Source organism: Nyctibius grandis, chromosome 21 (genome assembly GCF_013368605.1).
Source record: "Nyctibius grandis isolate bNycGra1 chromosome 21, bNycGra1.pri, whole genome shotgun sequence".
Taxonomy (NCBI): domain Eukaryota; kingdom Metazoa; phylum Chordata; class Aves; order Nyctibiiformes; family Nyctibiidae; genus Nyctibius; species Nyctibius grandis.
In genome coordinates this window covers 7,162,028-7,174,539 of record NC_090678.1, presented here as the reverse complement: position 1 = coordinate 7,174,539, position 12,512 = coordinate 7,162,028, and positions in this window count along the sequence as shown.

Genomic DNA, 12,512 nt, shown 5'->3' with positions numbered 1-12,512 from the left:
AATGACCAGAGTTCCACAGAGGTAAGCTAACTTCTTACTAGCTATATTTTAGGAGAGGAAGTGGTGAGAAGGGCTTTAAGTAGAAACCAAGCCTATGATCTCAGCTGTTCTGGATTTGCCAAGGAAGGCAGGGAAAGTGATAAAATCTGTGTCTGGGTGAGGTAGCCTTTGGGATTATAAGGCTGAGAGAGTACTGTGGAGTTGAGGTGGTTGCACAAGCTTGCCTTGTTCAGTTTAGTAGCAAAGGCCTTGTAGAGTTATTGTAGTCTTAGTTCTTTAAGTTTCTTTCAAGTATTCTAGAAGGTCTATTTTTGTTTTGATTGATTTTGTGTATATAGCTTATTCCTTGATAATTTTGTCTACCAGTTTGCACTAATATCTAGTGCTCTTATTTATTTCTTGTTTGAGCTATAGTATTAATAAGGTTTTATGGAGCTTGCTTGTTTGAATGAACTTTGCCTTTTTATTTTTACCTGGAATAGGATACTTCCTTTCTTTAAGCATGAAGTCTGTTGTGTGGCTGTGAAAACTTTATTGCCCCATTTCAGTTATGCACGGAAGGAACTAGCAACAAACAATAGTAGTACTGATAAGCAAGGGCAAGGATGGCAAAGGAAATGCTTATGGTATACCTCAGATAGGAGCTAAACTTTAAAGGAATTTGTCCTCAACAAGGAGAGCAAGCATCTGGCTTGACCTGACATGAGTTTGAGCAAATAAATTTGTGACTTAGCAATAGGCAAAGCAGAACTTTATCCTGTTCTCTTTAATGCTTTTGTCTTCCTAAGCACCCGCCTTATCCAAAAGTAGTTTCCTAGGCCATGCTGAGCTATAGGAGCTTCCTGTTGGCTTTTAGGCCGAAGGCAGAAATCCCCTGTTGTTGGCAGTCATTGTTAGTGCGTCACTTTGCGGGCCTCGGGGGTACAAAGAGGATGGCATGGGGCAGCGGGGGTCTCAAACCAGAGACAGCCTGCCCGCAATAAAACTGCGTGGAGGGACTTTCCTTTTGTAATGGGATTATTCATATCTAACCGTGGCAGTGAGTTGGCACTATTTTCTGAAAAATTAAGGTGTTTTTTTTTATTTGTTTGGCCAAATGACATCTTGTCTTTTTACAGTGGCATCCTAAAAACTATTGTTCTGAGGAAAAGTATTGTGAATATCTCAAATTAGGTAACAGTGAAGCAGTGTGATGATAATTAAGATATGATAGTCAATATTTTTCCTGAGTAGTTGTAGCCAGACCATAAGGGTAAGTGTTGCCAGCATTTTTTCCTCTTTTACGTTACATATGGGGCTTGTTTTCCGTTAAGGTTTGCAGGCTTTGGGCTGGACCCAAATGACTACAAAGTTGCACTGTTGTTTATGCACTTCTATCATCAGATTGTTTTAATCTACATGGCCTTGTAAAATTCACCTCTCCTTACATTGGCTTGGGTTGTGCCAACTTTGCAATGTGTGTTGCAGTAGATTAAACTCTTGGTGTAGCAGCATTTGTTTGTTGGTGTAACAGAATATGTGGTTAGGCTGTTGTTAGGCTGAATCTGGGACACATCAGCCAAGTTACTGGTTGAGCTAGTGTGTCTGAACTCCTCAATGTACTCTAGCAATCAGATTAGAAAGAAGCAACAAAACTTGTGGTTCGTGTGATACAATGTGATAGTTGGGTGTAACTATTGTAGCTGTTCATTTTCATAAAGGTATGAGATGTCCTGATATCTGTCATACTTTTACCTTCTAAAAGTACTTCCTGAGTTTCTTGAGAGGGATAAAGCAGACAGTAGCCTTGTGTTCTCTATTGCATCCCTTATAAGAGGGTCCTGTGACTATGCTTTTCTGCTAAATAACTCTTGAAAGTGTTAATAAATGTCAACTCAATTTGAGAACATGATAAAGATACGAGTGTTACTATATTCCTACAGGTTTGATGAAAATAGGTGGAGAACAGAGACATTGTGAGTGTTCCTGCTGAGGGAATGGGTTCCTCTGTGTTGGGTGAAATATTTGGGTGATGGAAACTGCTGATAGGGGACAAATGCATTCTTGTTGTCACACTTAACTGCATTTCTGCTGGGTTTTGTGGTGGCATTAAGGCTGTGATATTTATATCTTTTTAAAGTAACTTTACAGAAACATTTTTCTTCCCTATAATGTGTCCCCACCCCCCAAGAAAAATTGCTTTTTTCAAGAAGTGTATATGGTTACTGAGCATTCTTTTTGAATCTTTTTCCTCGAGTTTCATAGTTTTTTGGCTACTGAGGTGGACAAATGGTCTTCAGATAATCCTGGAGGAGGTTTGCATTTGTGAGTTCAGTGCCCTTAAAAATTAGCTCTGGACTGTTTATTACATGTAAGCAGTAGCTTGACACATCAAAATACAGCTACTTTATCTCAAGTCTTTATATCCTCTAGCCTTATACCACTCAGTAGTTCAAGCTACAATTCAGGTTAGTGTTTTCTTCTGAAAAAAGTTGGAAACTGGCTTTAAGTACATGGATTGTTACATGAGTATGTTAAATGCTAGTTTTTCAACAAATACAGATTCTGAGTTTAGTTTAGGGAATCCAGTCAGGTTCCAGTATCAAACCTAACAGCAGAATGTTTTAGGCATGCTAAAAAAAATTTAAAACCCATGAAACTAGGTGACTTTCATGGACTAGGTGATCTTTTGAGATCCCTTCCAACATGGGCTATTCTATGAAATTCAAGTGCTAAGATTACTGAAAAAGCAGTGAAAAACAGGTTTTGGTGTTTTTTTTTACTTTAGGTACGTATGTTTATGAATGTGTAAATGTACTTCCCACTTAAATGTTTTCATGCATGCAAAGATTAGATCTTCACAAAAGAGAATCCTTGCAGATAGAAGACTCATAGCTTCTCCATTTCTCCAGATCAATTCTGTGTAGTCAGTAACAGTTTTTTTTAATATCAGACTTGAGTCATGAACCTACTTTTAACATTCAGGCAAAGCACGATGTACAGCATTTCAACTCCCCTCCTGGGCTGAACATCAGGAGTCCAGCTCTGAGACTAAATGACATTTTGACTCACACTGCAATATTCAGATAGGTTGAGTATCTGAGATGACTCCTTTCCCCTGCGTTATGTTCTGTGCTTTACAGCCTTCAGCTAAAGTCACTAAGTGGAAAAGTTTAGTACACAGTAACTGATAGATACAAAGAAAACACACTGGCTTCCCTTTCTGAGTAACCCAGTAACAGAAAGGACCCCTGAAAAAGCCTGAGTTGAAAGCCCAAGTGGGTTAGCCCTTGTGCATGATGGCTTATGAGATTTTTCTGATCTGTAGTTAAAAGCTAATTTGACCTTGAGTGCAATTTTTGAGAAATTGTTATTGGCTGTTGACAACTGTCACTTGTTTTATCAATTTGGATTGAAATGAAGGATGGGGAAGAGAAGGTGAGGCTGTACTGCAGCTGTATGTGGAGATATCAAAGCCAGTTGTAATTAATTGAACAAGTTCAGGTAGCAGAAGTCATCTGGGTGCAGAAACACAGAGCGCAGATCCAGCTGGCTTATCCTGCCAAAACCCAGGATCAATTTACTGTGCAAGGCTCAGACCTGCTATTTCTAGCTTGCTGTCAGTGCCCAGAGCATACCAGTTAACTTGCAAGACATCTTAAAAGGAGGAAACTGGATTGCAGTTCAAGATCAAATGTAATGTTTCATTTGAGAATAGGCAAAAATCCTGTTAGCCAGAGTTATCTTCATGTCAAAACATCCTCATATTTATTTTGCTATTTAGCCTCTGAACAGCAAGCAATTAGAAAAGGAATATTAGTATTACGCAAATATGTTAAATATGCATGGTTCTGCAGTAAAGCTCACTGTAGGATTCTCTCAAGCGATTAGGCCAATCCAGGTTACCAGAGTCAGGAAAAAGGAAACAATCAGTTTGAACTCCAGCTTTATAAATTTTTCTTTTTATTGAGCTCTTTGACAGCAGGGCACAAGATATAAGGATATCTTTGGCCCATTGTTGTATTACAGGAAAAATTAAGAAAAGAATTCTGAAGTAGGTGATTTCCATCGCATGTAACTCTTGCACAAGAGAGAAAATAAAATGAGGGTTAACTTTCAGCTGTACTTGCGAATTTTTTATCCTAGAGTGAGAGTACACCCTTGAGTTGAGCAGAAGAATACCTAATACACCGATGCAAGTGAAATACACTGGTATCCGTGACAGTCATAATTTACAACAAAGATCACAGGTCTACTTTGCTGCTTGGCCCACTCAGTAGGTTTTGAATGAAGGTTTTTCTTCAACAACTGTTGGTTAGCAGCTCCTCAGATTAGCAATGAAACCAGAACAAATGCAGGATAATAACATTATCTCTGTTGATATTAACATCTTCTGGATCTGTGTGTGTATAGTCAGTTCAGAAGCCAGAGGCTGGGTTTAGAATCCAAGCCAACCTCCAGCATGCAGGAGTATAAAGGACCTCTGCTGGGTCCTTTATGCCTTGCTTTCATGAATAATGCTCTTGTATGATCCCTTTCACAAACTGATCAAGGTCTGCATGAAAACCCAGTCTTTTGTTCTGCTACTCATAGAAGGCAGTTTTATAACCTCATTGCTCTGCTGGCTAGAAACTCCCTCCCAATTTCCAGTCTACATTTATTCACAGATGGTTTGTATCCATTTGGGTTTTTGTATGGACTTTCTCCCTTTATGTACAGAAAACTTCTGATCACCTTCTTTACTTTCCTGATACTCATAAAGAGCCCATCACATCTCTTCTGAGCCTTCCTAGCTGCTTCCTCTTCCCCAGTCTTAAACTTCTAATAGGCACCTGGGAAGATATTTCTTTAGAGAGGACTTCATGGAATATTTCTGCTGTTTGGACAGTCTAGTTTCCTGCCAGGAGGTGTCATTCTCCTAGCTCTTCTTCGGAATGACCATAAATATCACCTGCCTGTCACAGGCTTGCTGGTCTTCCCCACTTTGAAGCACTGAACACATGCTCCCCTGCCCTAGAATCCACATGGTTGGTGAAACCAGTCTGCTGGGTTTGTTTTCAGGGCTCTGCTGTCCTTCAGGTGTCCTTCCCTGCCCTTATTGTCCATGCCTTACAGCATATGTTGGGGGCACAACCAAAGTACGGCGTGCAGGTGATGATTCCAGCATCCCAGCTGTTACTTTGTGGTCTGTAGAGACAAACAGTGTGAATGAGTTGTTTAATCGATCAAAGTTAATTTATGTGGGATATGTGACATCCTGAATATAACGGCCTTTCAGCTGCAGCTGCTTTTCTTCAAGATAAACTCATGCATTTGCATTCATGGAGCAGAGATATGAGGGTGTTTTGAATGGTGGTTTTAGGGCTGGAGGTACACAGCAGGGAAACTGTGTCTTTCCTTCCTTAGTCATGGTGTTGGGATTGCAGTTCCCTAGGAGAAAAAATCAGAACGAAGAAGAAAAGATGGATGGGGAATGTAATTGTATGAAGTCTTACTTGCAGAATTCTGGATATAGATTGAAAGAAAAAGGTAGATTATTTTTCTTTCTTGTGGTGATGTACCAATATTCATGTCTGTGGGCAGATTTAGCTATAGCAATAGTTCTGCTCTGAGAGAAGGGACATCGCATGCAGAGCAAAAGAATGAAGAGCTGCTTTCCCAAATGCTGGCATTCATGAGTGCCAAGGTCAGGGAGCAGTGTTTGGTATACACAGGAATGCATTCTTGTTCATGTTACTAAAATAACATACTCTAGTAAGTGAGGGAAGTGCCTTGAAAAAGGCATGTACGCTGTTTATTTCAGGGGAAGAAAATTTAATCCTTTCTTAGAGAACAGAAGAAAACACATAGAATTGGTGATTTAACTCTTGTTTTGTTTATTTAGTAGTTAATGGTACAACCTGACTAAGAGATGAAAAACTACAATACTGTCAATTTTGTTCTGAATTCTTTTCCCATTGCTTTAAGCATCTAAGCAAATGTTTTTGCTCTCATTTTTGTTGATAGAGAGAGAATGGATCTCCTTTGACTTAACCTTTAGATAACCTTTGTCTGTGACTCTAGAGGGTATAGAGCAACTGCACTCCTAGTTTACTTCAGGTAGACATTAATCTGGATCTTTCACTCTGTTCTGACAGTAGGGTAGCTTCTCCTTCGGGGTTTATATACCCAGTCTAACATCACAGGGATTTTGTTGCTTGGGAGAAGTACAAATAAACTGAACTCTTAGCTGCTTCAAATAAGAATGTTTCATGCAGGCCCAGTGTTATTTTATAGATGATAAATGACAATCCCTTCACTTGCTGCTGATCCAATACCTATTTTGAAAATAATCTTAGTTGTTTATTACTTCTGTGGTCTAAATAACCAGACTATGCTACTGATTGCATGTGTGACTACAAAAGATGAGTTAATGCCTACTGGTAAATGAGAGGAAAAACCCCAACTAATATGCACCAGGAAGGATAAATACAGAATCAGAATCAATCACTTTGGTTGGAAAAGACCCTTCAGATCGAGTCCAACCGTAAACTTAGCCCTTTCAAGTCCACCACTAAACCATGTCCCTAAGTGCCACATCTACACATCTAAAGTATTGTTTTCAGGCACAGGAAATAAGGAAAGTCCTGATGATCTTTACACCAGTTAACTGGAACTTTATAAAGCCTTGTAGTGCTGGGTTTTGTCCAGGAAACCATAAAATTGAGCGATTTAATGCCGTTGCTTTCAATGTTAGTGATGAATTTCTTTGTTCTTGAAAAAACTACTATATGCATCAATTGAAGTACCCTCCACTAATGATCTTATGTTAAACAAGCCTGTCCTAAAAAGCAATTGCTTATCCAGCTAATAGAAATAAATTTCTTTCTTGGAATAATTCATGGATGTTATGGTTGTTGCAAACTTGTGGTGGAGTGGTTAGAATGCTCCTGAAAGAGTACTTAAAACTTGTGTTCTCTCATGGTCTGCTGACTGAGAAAAGTCATGAGTAGTATGAATGATATGCCTTTGCTTGGCTGTTTGTGGGTCAGGTTTTACTTCTCAGTGTGTGTTCCTTGTGCTTTGGTCTTCTGCTTTGAAGATTTTAGATACCAAGTGCTAAGATCTCATTCCACAGAATGCCAGTAGCTTTGGTGATGGAGCTTTCTACTTCTTGGATTTATAAATGGCATCAGAGAGTGATGACAGTCTCTGGGGCTTGCCTTTAAGTAGAGGTCAGTGTCACCCAAAGCACCTTTTAAGTTCATGATCCAAAACTTCTAGATCCTACAAAAATGTGTCTCTCTAGTTTATGATCTGCTGCAGATAACACTTGGAGAGTTTCTTTACTGCTTGTTTCCCAGCAAAAAAAAATGACTAAAAAACTGAACTGTCCTTCTCTGAAGCTAGCTTAGCAGACATTTCTTCCTAGAGCAGTACAGCTCCTGGGGTGGGCAGTTTGGGCTGAAAACTTATGGAGTAACCTGAGAAATTGCAATATTGAAGTTACAAGGTGCTGTATTTAATGATTAAAAATTGTTGTTGAACATTGCTTTAGCTATGGGCTCAAACATATTAAATACTGTGTCCATTGATGTATAAATTGTTTACCTGAAACTGACTTAAGTGCTGAAAAGAACAGACCTGAAGCTTGGAGCTCATAAACTAAAGGTGAGATGTATTAGTAAGGAAGTGAAGCTCCTACCCTCTTCATCCTTTTTGTAGTCTCTCCCTCATCATACTGCAAATGGAGAATGGAAGGTCATGTCAGCACTCCAGTGCTACTGATAGTCCACATTTATCTGATAAGTCAAAACAGTGTTTTCTGGGAACAGAGCTAGGCAGAAGCTATGCAAAGAGTTTGCAAAACAAAAAACATTTCTCATGATGACCACTTTTACAGAGCCAACCACCTACTGAATCTCCTAATCCTGAAACTTCCTCTCACTCCTCTCGTTTGCCAAAAGCTGTAACTGTTCTCTTCCTCAGAGCCAGCATCCCCACCACTGTCATATCTGGCACATCTCACCTGCTGAGAGTATGGGACTCTGGAACAGACCTGGGCAGTAACATTAAGAGTGCTGGATCTGTGCATGGGTTATATAGTTATTCTTTCTTAGATGTGCATGAAGGGTGTCAAGGCTCCAAGAGCTTCTCTGCCATAATTTCCAACACTAGAATTAGAAATAATCAAGTTCTGCATGGGCTCAATTCCACCTGCAACTGCAGGCAACCAAGTACTCGATGTTAAGACCAGCCCTGCTTTTGTCTTAACTCAGGCGTGAGTTGTTTCCTCTGCTCCTTTGTTCTGTTTCATGTTTCAATGCACTGAATCACACCTTGCCAGTGCAAGTGATCTTTGGACTCAGGTTAGATTCTTCAGTGTGTATTTTTGCCTGTTTGGAGGAAATTGAGCAGTATGAGTCACATCAGAGAGTTCCCGAAATGAAAAGTGGAGATAAGATTTTCTGGCTTCCTGGGGTTTCACTCCAGACAGAGTGGAGACTGTCTTAGGCAGCCTGAGAAATTCCAGCTTCTTTGTAGCGGTTGTATTGCCTACCTTATTCACACTTGACAAGACACAGAGGCTGAGGGATGTGTATGGTTTTGGAAATTATCTTTTCTTCCCGTCTAGACCTTGGGAAAAACTTGTGCCTTAGACCTTTTGTCTCTGAATTTTTAAAGAATTAGTGTTTCAAGCTCCTCTCCAAACAGGAAACACCTTCACTACTGGCACCAGAACTCTTTCCACTTGAGGCTTGCTAAAGCTCTTAGTCTTCCTCTTCTGCTGAGTTACTGTGGGTGAAGCTGGAGTTTTTTTCCATTACTTTAAAATTTCAAGTAGTTTTACAGCTCTTTGCCATGGGATAAATGTCTGTTACACAAACTATTTTGACATAAATACTTATGAAGTGTTTTAATTTAGGAATGACAAATATAGCTCCTAGAAAAGAGATGGAACTGGGTTACTCAGAGGTACTTAATTCTCTGGGTTTGTCTGTTGACATAAAATGTCATTAAAATGTTTAAAAAGGAAGACTTAGAAATATGTAAATGCAGATGTAATCTTATAATGTAGGCAAAGAACCACTCTTTTAAAAAGACATGGAAAATGGATCTGTTGCTTTCTGTATGTACATGTATATGTTCTGGTTACCTGAGATCCCACCATATCTGTATTTGTCTTATTTTTGTGATTTCAGCAAGTTCAACAGAGAATTTTAGATAATCTAAAATAATTTTCCACTGCATCCCATTTTCATAAGCTAGTGAAAGATACTGACAAATGTTTCTCAAACCAAGACTTAAAAATCTCCAGCAGAAAGCTAGACTATACAAACTCCTGTTCTAGCATTTCGTGGCCTCCTTATTTAGAAAAAATTCCTTTAAGGCTTTGTCACTACAAGTCAATCGAACCACTACCAGTTATGCACCAAGTGGACACAGAGAATTGTTCATCACATGCCTCCTAAGTACTCTGAAATATCTTTAGATTTTAGAAGATTGAATAGATTTCTTTCTTCTGGCACCCTTTTCTACAGTGGGGTGGGAATAAAACAGTTAAATGCCTTCAGTGTGTGCACATAGGCTGTATTTTCTGAACATGTGTTACTTGAACTGTGATCTGTGGAGAGCTGATAGTTTGGAAGATGAGATGGCTTACAAGCTCCTTACAAGTCAGACAAGCATACATATATGTTTTCAGGGAAGCAAACAAAATGAGGGTGTTCGTAAGAAATAAAATTAGTAAATCTTAAATTTTTTTTTGGTTGAAAATAATGCAGGGTGTCAAGGTTGTACGAGATGGTCCTAGTTTCTTTTCCAAAAGAGAACAAAACTTTGATCTTGTTCTAAAGAATGTACCGACTGTGTTACTCAGGATTTGATTGTGTTTTGTGTGCCTGTATCTTTCTAAAACCGCAGTACTTAAGATTAGGTGCAATGCACCAGGTGAGATTTGGCAATGGCAGATTGGAGGGAGTAATTGCAAGTTTTGTCTTAAATAAAACATTCCTGTTAATACATATTAGAACAGCATTTCCTATTTTTAAAAATGACAACAAATCATTAACCCATATTGAATTTGTGGTCTGCTATAACTCCTAGTTTCTTTTCTACAATGCTCCTGCCTAGCCAGCAGTTTCCTGGTTTGTTTCTGTAGGTTTTTTTTTGTTTAAGACAATTGTGCTTGTTTCTATTGATTTGTCCTCATTTCTTTTGGATCACGTCTCTAATTTATCAATATCTTTGAGTCCTACATTGGTCCTTTGAAACTCTTGCAATTCCTCAAAGCCTGGTGTCATCTGCAAATTTTCTAAGCGTTTTAGGTGATAATTTGCAATCCAACTTAAATTAGATCCAGTTACTTCAGGATAAGCCCTTGCAGGGCTCATTTGTATAGTCCTTTCAGACTGACGGTGATCTTTGAAAAAACTGCCCTTTGAGTGGTGGTTACATCTCTTGCATGCTTATTTTATGGTGGTTTCAGCTAAGCACTACTTCACTTGTTTGCTTATAAGAATGTCTCATGAGACAGTATTAAAAGTCTTAATTATAGCAAACTATAGCACACTATTGTTTCTTTGTTACTCACTCAGCCTTGAAGTACAAACCAGATTGATCTGCCAAGAATAAATCAATCATATCAATGTCAGCTGTTCTTGACAGCTTAGTGGCCTTCTGCTGATTTTTCAATTGTTTTCTTTAATATTTTTCCAATATGGGTCTATTATCTTTTCTAGGTGCTCGTGTGGAAGGCCTGGCTTCTAATTACCTTGATCTTCCTTTCCTAGATAAAGAGAGGCAATATTGGCTTTTCATCAGCCCTCTTATACCTTTCCTTGTACTCTCAAAGGTAATTACTGAGAGTTTGGAGGTAACTTGATTGGATCCTTAAACAGTAACTTGTTTGGCTATAACTAACCTAAATAGTCTTCACTCCAGTCTTTCCATGCTCTGACCTGTTCTCTTTTCCCAATGCATAACACTGTTGCAGTATCTGTTAACTTTTCTCTCTATAGAAAGAAATTGCATGTGACATGTCTTCTATCAATTGCTGTCCTTCTTTAAATAGCAGACCTGACTGGGTTTCGTTATTCTTACTCCCAATGTGTTTATATAGCCCTTTCTTACCTTTCATGTCTCATAGTGACAGATCAAGTAAACCTTCTAAGTGGAAAATTAGTTGCTGCTAGATAATCTTTGTTAGGCACCTCTGTTTGTAAGGGAAAAGAGGTGATCTGGAGTATTCCCGTTCGCTTGTAAAAAGCTGGGCTTTCATTTGTAGAGATGAGAAGGTCTGGAGCATGTAGGAACAAGAAGTGTTCAGCATTTCTAAAAGTTTGACTTGATTTAGAGTGTCCCTTTTTCTGGCAGAAAGGAATTGGATTAATTTTAAGGAACTATGTCTGTGTTCATGTAGCACGAGAGGAGAGTGGAGAACTGGACCCAGTTCAATGCAGCACAAGAACTGAGGTTGTTATATTCTCAAATCAATTGGCAAAGGAAGAAAAAATAGCAGAAATGTGAAATAACAATGAGAAGAGAATACATCAGTAACATAGAAACCAGCAAAGAGGCAGGCTGGATGTCGCTTCTAGCTTGACTATCCGCAGTTCAACCTAAGCAACTGTATCAGAGGTATTTTTCCTGAAATACATATGTAACTTAGGATCCAATATGAGCTTTAGCTCACAGGAATCCCAGTCTTCCTGAACAGCAGGGTTAAAGTTTTAAGTGTCTTTGGCTTTTAATAATGAGATTTTAACCTCTCAGTTGTATGCTTTTGAAAATGCTTTTCAGGCTTTCTTTTTTTTCCTGAAAATTTTGTATTTATATTCATGTTCCATTATATTAAAAGGAGATTAAAATAGAATCAGTGGATGGCAGAATTCCCTGGGAAAAACCAAAAAGAGCCCCGTGTCAGTGATGCATAGGGGAATACTGCCAACAAAAAGAGGCAGTCTTTTTTTTTTTTAGGCTGGGGTTTTTACAGGCATATTACTTTTAGGCTTTGTTTTGTTTTTTGTGTGTTTTTTTAATCTGCTGCAGACAAGAGGTCTCGGACATCCACTGTGAAGGAAGATTATTGTAAACTGTGAAATGCTCTTTTCCTTCCTCCGGAGATTCCAGTGGCGAAGTGATTCTGATAAAGTTTCCTCCACTCAACTTCAGAGCTTCTGCCACGAGAAGGAAGAGCACTTACCAGTAGGAAGCTCATAAAAAAGTTTGAAAAAAGTGAATCTTCAGGGAAAGGTGTAGGATTTTCTGGCTCCACAGAGGATATAAACTGTTCTGGAGTTATCTGTAATTCTTCTGTGTACACAATTATAACAGCTGATCAATATTTTAGAAAAAAGACTGCCCTATCATAACTCATTATCATTAGTTTGTATTAGGATGACATTTACAGAACCCCTGTGAAATTGGGCCTTTCTGCATGATGTACTGTACAGGTGCATTAAAAGTACCGGACTCTGTTAGGAGGGTTTACAATGTGAAGAACACGGACAGAGAAGGGCTGGCAGACGGGAAATGTTTTCATGCCCAATTTA